General features: G+C 40.2%; 1 non-coding gene across 1 annotated transcript; it reads right to left on the bottom strand.

Annotated features, from left to right (window-relative positions):
- Positions 1 to 9,126: 9,126 nt before the first annotated feature.
- Positions 9,127 to 9,229, bottom strand: LOC119924681. The gene has a single exon (XR_005449379.1). It is a non-coding gene; the product is annotated as a U6 spliceosomal RNA (small nuclear RNA).
- Between the last annotated feature and the right edge of the window lie 386 nt (positions 9,230 to 9,615).

Below are 9,615 nucleotides of genomic sequence, written 5' to 3' on the forward strand. Positions count from 1 at the left end.
TGGGGGTTCAGAGGGGATATGTTTGCAGCCAAAAAAGAGGGGAAAAGCTGCCAAAACTGCTGGTCTGCTTCTCTCTGGAGAAGCGTTCAGAGGGGACACTGTGTGGCGGGAAGTTCCTTCCCCCAACTTCTGGATCCGCTCCCCTTATCCTTCCCATCCCTGCAGAGCTGGGGACAGAGCCACGGCTCCAGGTCAAGCTGCAGAGGATACGAGAGAGCTCCGCGGGAGGCCTTCCCAGACTAAGCCTTCCTTTTACTCAGCTCCCCCTCCCCCCAACCATCGCCCCGACTTGCCCCCTTTGCTCTACCCCCCACCCCATAGCACTTGTGTATATATGTACATACCTGTAATTCTATGAATTTATATTAATGCCTGTTTACTTGTTCTGATGTGTGTATATGTATCTATAATTCTATGTATTTATATTAATGTTATTGATGACTATTGACTTGTTTTGATGTCTGTCTCACCGCTTCTAGACTGTAAGCCGGTTGTGGGCAGGGGTTGTCTCTCTTTGTTGCTGAATTTTACTTTCCAAGCGCTTAGTACAGTGCTCTGCACACACTCAATAAATACAATTGAATGAATGAATGAATGAGGAGAGGGCAAGGAGCTGCCACTTAACGTAAGACATTCCTAGGCTTGCTCAAAACTGCTGAGCTCTAGACAGTGACTTGGATAGTCACCCTGCCCTTCCAGATGTACACGAAAAAGTTTCCCTCAACTAATCCCACCACCTCCTACAATTTCCATTATCACTTTTCCCAGACTTTTTGCTTTTACTAGGGAAAGAGTGCAGGAGTGGCCACAAATCATAACTTGCCTAGGGGAAACCAACCGATGGAGGGGGTAGGAAGGGCAGTTGGTAAACCAATTTTTAAATTGAAATAATCCAAATACCAAAGGTAACCCAGAAATCTTTCAGATGTAGAGAGAGTCATAGATTAGCAAACCATAACCTGTGATGTGAATGTGTTTGGGAGGGACTGATTAGGGATAGAATGGATGGGAGGATTTTCTGAATTTTAGATATATTCATTCATCTTCAGCACGTCTGGGTTTAGGTATCTTCCTGGTTTGAAGCTTTGCTCCAGGGAAACCCACCCAATGATCTGATGGAATTATAGTTCCTGAATCTTTCTGCTCACCTAGAAGAAATGTTATGTGTATGCCTGCACCCCTAGCTTAGGTGTCTATATACACACATAAATGTATAATTCCTGAACCTCAGCCTTGCTAGCTTACTCTATTCTTGTTGATATTGAAGGCCATGGAGAGAATAAGGAAGTCTCAGCAGGCAATCACAGATTATAGGCACTAGGGGTTGTGATCAATCAATTTTTTTAATTGTCTTCTTTTGAGTTATTCATAAAAATAATAATAATGATAACTATGGTATTTTTAAGTGGTTACTATTCATTCATTCAATCATATTTATTGAGCGCTTACTGTGTGCAGAGCACTGTACTAAGTGCTTGGGATGTACAAGTTGGCAACATATAGAGATGGTCCCTACCCAACAGTGGGCTCACAGTCTAGAAGAGTCTAACTATATGCCAGGTACTGTACTAAGTTCTGGAGTAGATACAAGATAATCAGGTTTGGTTGTGGTTCCTGTCCCACATAAACTTACTCTCAATTTTACAATGAGGAAACTGAGGTACAGAGAAATTAAGTGACTTCCCCAAGGTCACAGAGCAGACAAGTTATGGAGCTGGGATTAGAACACAGTTTCTCTGATTCCCAGACCCATGCTCTTTCCATTATGCTGTACTGCTTCCCAAATAAATCAATGTGATGAGGATGGGATACAAACCCATGCATGCAGAGCACATGGATTAGCAGTCCATTGCCTTAACCACTCGGTCACCTCATCACACAAGATCATGAGTCATTTACTGATTTATACCATGTAGTTAATTGCTCAGAATTTTGGCATATATATGTTTGAGTGTGTGCAAGAGAGAGAACACATGTTAAACAGCTGCTGAATGACGTGTACTAAAATGGATCACAATCAGGATTAAAGCTTGGAGGCTACAGCAAAGCCCAACTTTCAACAATAAGGCAAGGCAGACAGATCTTGGAAAACTAACATGGAAGACCGACCAATCAGCAGCTACAAACAAGGAGAAGTTTTGAAAAGTAAATGAGAGTGGAAACAAAACCCTCAGACAGCACTAGGAACTGCAAACAACCAAGATGGCAACAAGTAGGAGACATTGTTGTGGGGGTGGGGGGGTCTATGTTACGTCGGAATTACCATCCCTGAGTCAGCCTTTTCAAACATGTGGAAATATGAAGGGAAACTATAATATATATATATATATATATATATATATATATATATATATATATATATATGTAAAATCTTCTTGTGGGCAGGAGACACGTCTACCAACTCTGTTGTACTGAACTCTCACAAGCACTTAGTACAGTGCTCTGCACACAGTAGGCACTCAATAAGCACAGTTGAAGGATTAATTGATTGGTGTACATATAGCTTGATATATATATAAAACTACTCTTTCTATGGTGGACTGAAATGGGACAACTATAACCAGGGAAGAAAGAGACACAGTGAAGAACAGCTTCAAAAGGTGTGGCATTGCAATGGAGAGCTGGGAGACAGGGGGCAGTCAGTCAGTCAGTGATATATATTGAAAGCTTCACAGTGTGCACAGCACTGTACTAGTGCCTGGGAGAGTACAACACAAAATATAGCAGACATATTCCTGCCCACAAGGAGCTTACAGTCTAGAGGGGGTAACAGACATTAATATAAATGAATATATTACAGAGGACAAAGATATTCTTCCCAGACTGAGCCCCTTCCTTCCTCTCCCCCTCGTCCCCCTCTCCATCCCCCCATCTTACCTCCTTCCCTTCCCCACAACACCTGTATATATGTATATATGTTTGTACATATTTATTACTCTATTGATTGATTGATTTTACTTGTACATATCTATTCTATTTATTTTATTTTGTTAGTATGTTTGGTTTTGTTCTCTGTCTCCCCCTTTTAGACTGTGAGCCCACTGTTGGGTAGGGACTGTCTCTATATGTTGTCAATTTGTACTTCCCAAGCGCTTAGTACAGTGCTCTGCACATAGTAAGTGCTCAATAAATACGATTGATGATGATGATGATATTCCTGTCTGTCAGTCACCAGTCAAAAACGGAGGTGCTCCCTTAGAACAGAGACTTCGGAAAGACTGGGACACCAAGAGGAAAAAGCAAAAATGGCAAGGCACTGTGGTTAAGAAATGCAGCAATGCAGCAAGGGCAAAATTATTACATAAACTCCATGTAAGAAATGCTGTCAGTCAAGTAATGTTCTTACCATCCACGCCACTCCCTATGCACTGATAATAACACTCAAAAACACTTGTCCTTTTCATATTTTCATCTCTCAACACAGAAAACAGGTAAAGAAAAGAAAAAGAGGCAGCAAAAAATGCCCTTCTCCCGCAACATTTCAGGTGCTTGCTGCCAAATGGTTCTGGTCCAAGGAAGACAGAAACACATAGATTATGTCTTCCTACAAGTGCTCTCATTCAGTTGCTTGTTTCCCTGTAATTGCCAAACATGAAAGCCACCAGACCCACGTGAACTGTACATCTGCAATCTGTTCTTCATTTGGCTAATGATTTACCATTCCAAATGCTGTTTAAGTCCAACTACGGTGGAAAATTACTTTCCTTGTGGTTTCTCAGCCTCTGCCCTGCAGTTTAAAGGTGTCGATTGGGATTCTGGCTTATTCCAGAGTCATGACAAAAATGTTTGGCTGACATCTTTTGCTGATTTAAGAGCTTTGGACTTTAGCTTGCTGGCTCTAAAAGAAAAAAAAGTTGCCTGACTCTACAAATAACTTTTAGCCAAAGAAAACTATAAATACATAAATCCAGTACACTCCTAAACCTGTGTAAGGGTGATGCTTTAAAAACCAGCCTGTTTTATGGGATTTAATGTCACATTTAATTCAAAAGGATGCTCTCAAATAAGCTGTGCTCTTTATGAATATAAAGATTAAGGAGAGCTAGGTACACAAAGGGCATCTTCAGGAAGAGTACAGAAAATGAAGCAAAGTCACAATTTGTAGCTATATAAAACCAAGATAGGTCTGCACCTGAAAGACTGGGGTAGTTTTGATTGTCGTGTCTTAGGAAGGACATCAAGGACATTATGTGGTTCTTTTTCCACATGGTTCTTTTTCCACATCTCCAGAATTTTCCTCTTCCTCTCCATCCAAACTGCCACCATTTTGTTCCAAACAATTGTCATATCCGGACTTGTCTACTGTATCAACCTCCTCAAAAACCTCCCTGCCTCCTGCAGTTGCTGACAGGATCATTTTTCTAATACACTATTCTGTGCACATCTCCCCACTCCTCAAAAACCTTCACTGGTTGCCCATTCCTCTACACAACAAACAGAAACATTGGCTTTAATCCTCTCAAACAACTACTTTGAGCTACTTTTTTTTTAATAGTATGTGTGAAGCACTTTCTATCTGCCAGGCACTGTACTAAGAACAAAAGTAGACACAAGATATGTATCCTCTCTCATCCACTACACATGAGCTAATTCTCTTCATTCCTCTCAAACCAACCTACCCATTCTACACCACAATTCTCCAAATACCATCATCATCATCGTTGTTGTCTTCTTGTTCGCAACCTCCCTTTTTTTGCCTCATAAGTCAACAGCAAATCTCCTAATGTCTCTGTATTAAATCAGTCACTATGTGCAGAGCATTGTATTAAGCACTTGAGAGAAGACAATACAACAGAGTTAGCAGTGACATTCCCTGCCCACAATGAGCTTACAGTCTAGAGGGGAGACAGACATCAAAATTAATTCACAAACACATCTTAAAAGACTGAAGAGTCCCAGTGAGAAGCTGCTAAATGAATTGCATTTCTGGTCCATATAGCCAATGGCCCATCCATACAGTGACCAGTAACTGGCATATTCATCTACTGGTTCTAGTATCATAGGGTTTTTGCCTCAATAATATGATTGCTTTCCCAACCTTAGTCACTTCATCCTCTATAGTTATGTGACTAAGAGGTACTTCATCAGTTACTACTGACCACCCATGCCTACCTAGAAGAGCTTCTGTCACTTTTAAGTTGGAAAGAATACTGTTGGAATGATTCAGTGAAGAAAACAGGTGTTAATGTTTTGCTTGAGTCCATTGGAACTGCTTTCAGAGACACCTTTGGGAGAAACTGCTTCTGGCCAAGAGAGTTCTCCCATACTCCTTGGTAGAGTTCAATAAGCAGAATGACATAGGAAAACTTTTTGAAAGAGATTAATTAAAGAAGAAACAAAATGAAAGGCAAGCAGTTAAGTAATCTGTATAGCTTTTCCAAGATTTCTGACTACCTTCTGTAGTTTTTTTTCAGTAATTCTCAATGCACTTTCATTTAAAAAGATAGATTTGATTCACATATAATTTGGAAAATATTCATGTATTAATATGAGTAAACCTAAATGAAACATAGCTTCAGCACAGAGGAAACTGGAGAGAAAGACTATTTTTCCTTTTACCATATGTTCTGCTTTTAATCAATCCATCAATGGCATTTATTCCGCACTTAACTGTGTTAAGGGCACTGCATTAATTCATCCATTCAGTCGTAATAATTGAGCACTTACTGTGTGCAGAGCAATGTACTAAGTGCTTAGGAGAGTACAATCTAACAACATACACATTCCCTGCCTACAGTGAGCTTAGAGTCTAGAAGTACTATGCACTGAGCTTACTGTGCTAAGTACTTGGGAGAGTACAATATAACAGAGTTGGTAAAGAGTATAATATGACAGAGTAGAGATATTCCCTGCTCACTGGAACTTGGAATGTGGTAGGATATCTATCCTAGAAACAGCTTGTTACCAAGCACCCCAATATTTAAATTGCCTGTCACTCTTTGCTTTTGGACATTTTAGACCTGCTACAGCTATCCATTCTATCCTGAAAGTAGTAATGTACATTTTTAATTGGTGATCAATTTAAAAGTCCATGTATCTGAATGACTGCAGTAGTTGCTATAGATAGGCTATAATTAAACAGCAACTTGAAATCTGTTTTCTATTCTGGCCAAAACTAATTTTTTATAATTTCTTCACTGCCTGGTTATTTGATAAATTTAGGAGTATACGAAACAAATACAAGATAACACAGTGAAATGCTATTAAATACAGTTGGTAATGAGAAATACCATGGCATCTAAAAATTCTGCTAGATTGTGAGAATTTGTAGATTCTCCATATTATTATTTTTTAAATGACATTTATTAAGCGCTTACTATGTGCAAAGCACTCATCCCCAAACCTAAATTGCAAACACTCCTCCTTTCTTGATTTCTATCAATCAATCAATCAATCAATCATATTTATTGAGCACTCATGTGCAGAGCACTGTACTAAGCACTTGGGAGAATACAATACAGCAACATAACAGAGTTGATGGACGCAATCTAGTAGAACAAGGGAAGGATATTAGGGGAAAAATGGCAATAAAGTTCCCCTGCATTTTGAGACAAACTTTCCACAAATCCCAAATGCTGTGAGACCTAAAATAAGCTCATACTGTCAAACATGGATAAGAAAATCCAATAATTTGAAAAAAGAATAACAATAATTGTGGTATTTGTTAAACACTATGTGCCAAGCACTGCTCTAAGCGCTGAGACAGATTCAAGGTACTCAGGTTGAGCACGGTCCCTGTTCCACATGGAGCCCACAGTATTAATACCTATTTTATAGATGAGGTACCTGAGGCAAAGAGAAGTTAAGTGACTTGCCCAAGGTCACCCAGCAGACATGTGGCGGAGCCGGGATTAGAACTCACATGTTCTGATTCCCAGGCCTGTGCTCTTCCCACTAGGTCACATCACTCCTCAGGCTCTCTATTTTTTTTTACTTGTATTATATGTTTTCAAGAGTCCAGTCCCATGTTCAGGACAATAATAATAATAATAATGGTATGAGCATGACCAGTACACTTACATTTATTGCATCCTCTGTCAAAATTAAAACTCCTTGAAGCTCCTCTGAAGGGCTGGCATCATGTCTACCAACTCTATCGTATTCTTTCTCCCAAACTTTGTGCTCAGCTCATAGTAAGTATTTGACAAATATAAGTATTATTATTGTTATTGTTCCTACTTCCAAATTTCTTGCTACGTAAGCTCACTGTGGGCAGGGAACATGTCAACCAGCTTTGTTATATTGTACTCTCACAAGCACTTACTACTGTGCTCTGCATGCAGTAAGCACTCAATAAATAGCATTGACTCATTGTCAGGACATTCATTCATTCATTCAATTGTATTTATTGAGCGCTTACTGTGTGCAGAGCACTGTACTAAGCGCTTGGAAAGTATAATTTGGCAACAGATAGAGACAGTCCCTACCCAACAACAGGCTTACAGTCTAGAAGGGGGAGACAGACAACAAAACAAAACAAGTAGACAGGCATTAATGGCATCAAAATAAATAGAATTATAGATATATACACATCATTAATAAAATAAATAGAATAATAAATATGTACAAATACACATAAGTGCAGTGGGGCAGGGAAGGGGATAGAGCAAGGGGAGGGAGTAGGGGTGATGGGGAGGGGAAGAGGAGCAGAGGAAAAGGGAGCTCAGTCTGGGAAGGCCTCCTGGAGGAGGTGAGCTCTCAGTAGGGCTTTGAAGGGAAGAAGAGAGCTAGTTTGGCAGATGTGTGGAGGAAGGGCATTCCAGGGCAGGGGAAGGACATGGGCCAGGGGTCAATGGCGGGACAGGCGAGAACGAGGCACAGTGAGAGGTTAGCAGCAGAGGGTGCGGGCTGGGCTGTAGAAGGACATAGATTGCATTACTTCTCCTACACGTTCCCAAGCTGAAAATAGAATGCTCTGTTCCTACGAGGCACTCAGTCATTGCTGTTATTACTGGCGTTCCTTTATTGCTTTCCCTTCTCATTTTCCTTTATCCTTGTTCCAGCTCCTGTCCCTCCTCATGGCCTGACATTCTAGTCAATTACTGTGTAAGCTTGAGGAAGTCACTTAAGTTTTCGGTGACTCAGTTATCTCATCTGTAAAATGGAGATCAAATCCTCCACCCTCCAACTTAGTCTGTGACCCCAATGTGGGACAGGAAGGGTGCCCAACCTGATTATCTTATATCTACCCCAGCATGTAGTATAGTGTCTGGTACATAGTAAGTGCTTACCTAGCACCATGAAATAACTCCAAAACTTTCCATAAAAAGATATACATGGTTATAAATGTGGCAGTGAGTGTTGTCTCACACTCAGTTGCTCTACCACCATCCAACAGTTAATAGTGTAATTGGTCTTGGTTTTGACTAATTTCAAAGTGAATCCAGTAATGCAACATGAGAATAACATTTTTCAAGTGCCTACTGTGAAGAGAAGCAGTATGTCATAGTGGATAGAGCAAAGGCCTGAGAGTCAGAAGTTCATGGGTTCTAATCTTGGCCCTGCAACTTGTCTGTTGTGTGACCCCGGGTGAGTCACTGTCCCCCTCCTCTCCCTCCCCATTCCCCCTGCCTTACCTCCTTCCCCTCCCCACAGCACCTGTATATATGTATATATGTTTGTACATATTTATTACTCTATTTATTTATTTATTTTATTTGTACATATTTATTCTATTTATTTTATTTTGTTAATATGTTTGGTTTTGTTCTCTGTCTCCCCCTTCTAGACTGTGAGCCCGCTGTTGGGTAGGGACCATCTCTATATGTTGCCAACTTGTACTTCCCAAGCACTTAGTACAGTGCTCTGCACACAGTAAGCACTCAATAAATACGATTGAATAAATGAATGAACTTCTCTGAGCCTCAGCTACCTCAACTGTAAAATGGGGTTTGAGACTGTAAGCCCCATGTGGGACAGGAACTGTGTCCAACCCTATTTGCTTGTATCCACTCTAGTGCTTAGTGCAGTGTCTGGCACACAGTAAGGGCTTAACAAATACCACAACTATTATTACTAGTAGAAGTAGTAATAATATTCTGAACGTGGTCCTGGACTCTTGAAAACATGTAATAGAAGTAAAAAACAGAGAGAGAGAGAGCTTACCCTCAAGGAGCTAACAATCTAATGGATGGGGAACATTTAACAACTCTAGGTGTCATCCTTGCTCAGGGCCATGCTAATCTGCTCTGTAGTGTTCTAATTTATTACATATCTCTGCCAAAGTGAGCATATGTGTTTTGAGAAATGTTTAGAACAATAATGAAACAAAGGAAAAAAACTAGGTCTGTTCTATTTTCCAAGTAGATTCTTCCATTAAGTCAGCAAACATTTTTCACCCTTCAGTTTCACACTTCATTCCTGGCAGGTTTCCATTTTTTTACAGAAACTCCCATGCTTACAATTCTGAATTCCCATTCATAGATGGCATCACCACTTGCAACTATGTTGATAAGTGCAGCCTTGACTTTCCTTTGGAATTACTGTTTCAATTTGTAAATTATTGTTTTTATTGTACCTGCTAACTCCGTCGTATTGCATTCACTCAAGTGCTTAGTACCGTGTTCTGCGTGTAATAAGTGCTCAATAAATATCATTGATGATGATGATGTACAC

Source organism: Tachyglossus aculeatus, chromosome 2 (genome assembly GCF_015852505.1).
Source record: "Tachyglossus aculeatus isolate mTacAcu1 chromosome 2, mTacAcu1.pri, whole genome shotgun sequence".
Classification (NCBI taxonomy): Eukaryota; Metazoa; Chordata; class Mammalia; order Monotremata; family Tachyglossidae; genus Tachyglossus; species Tachyglossus aculeatus.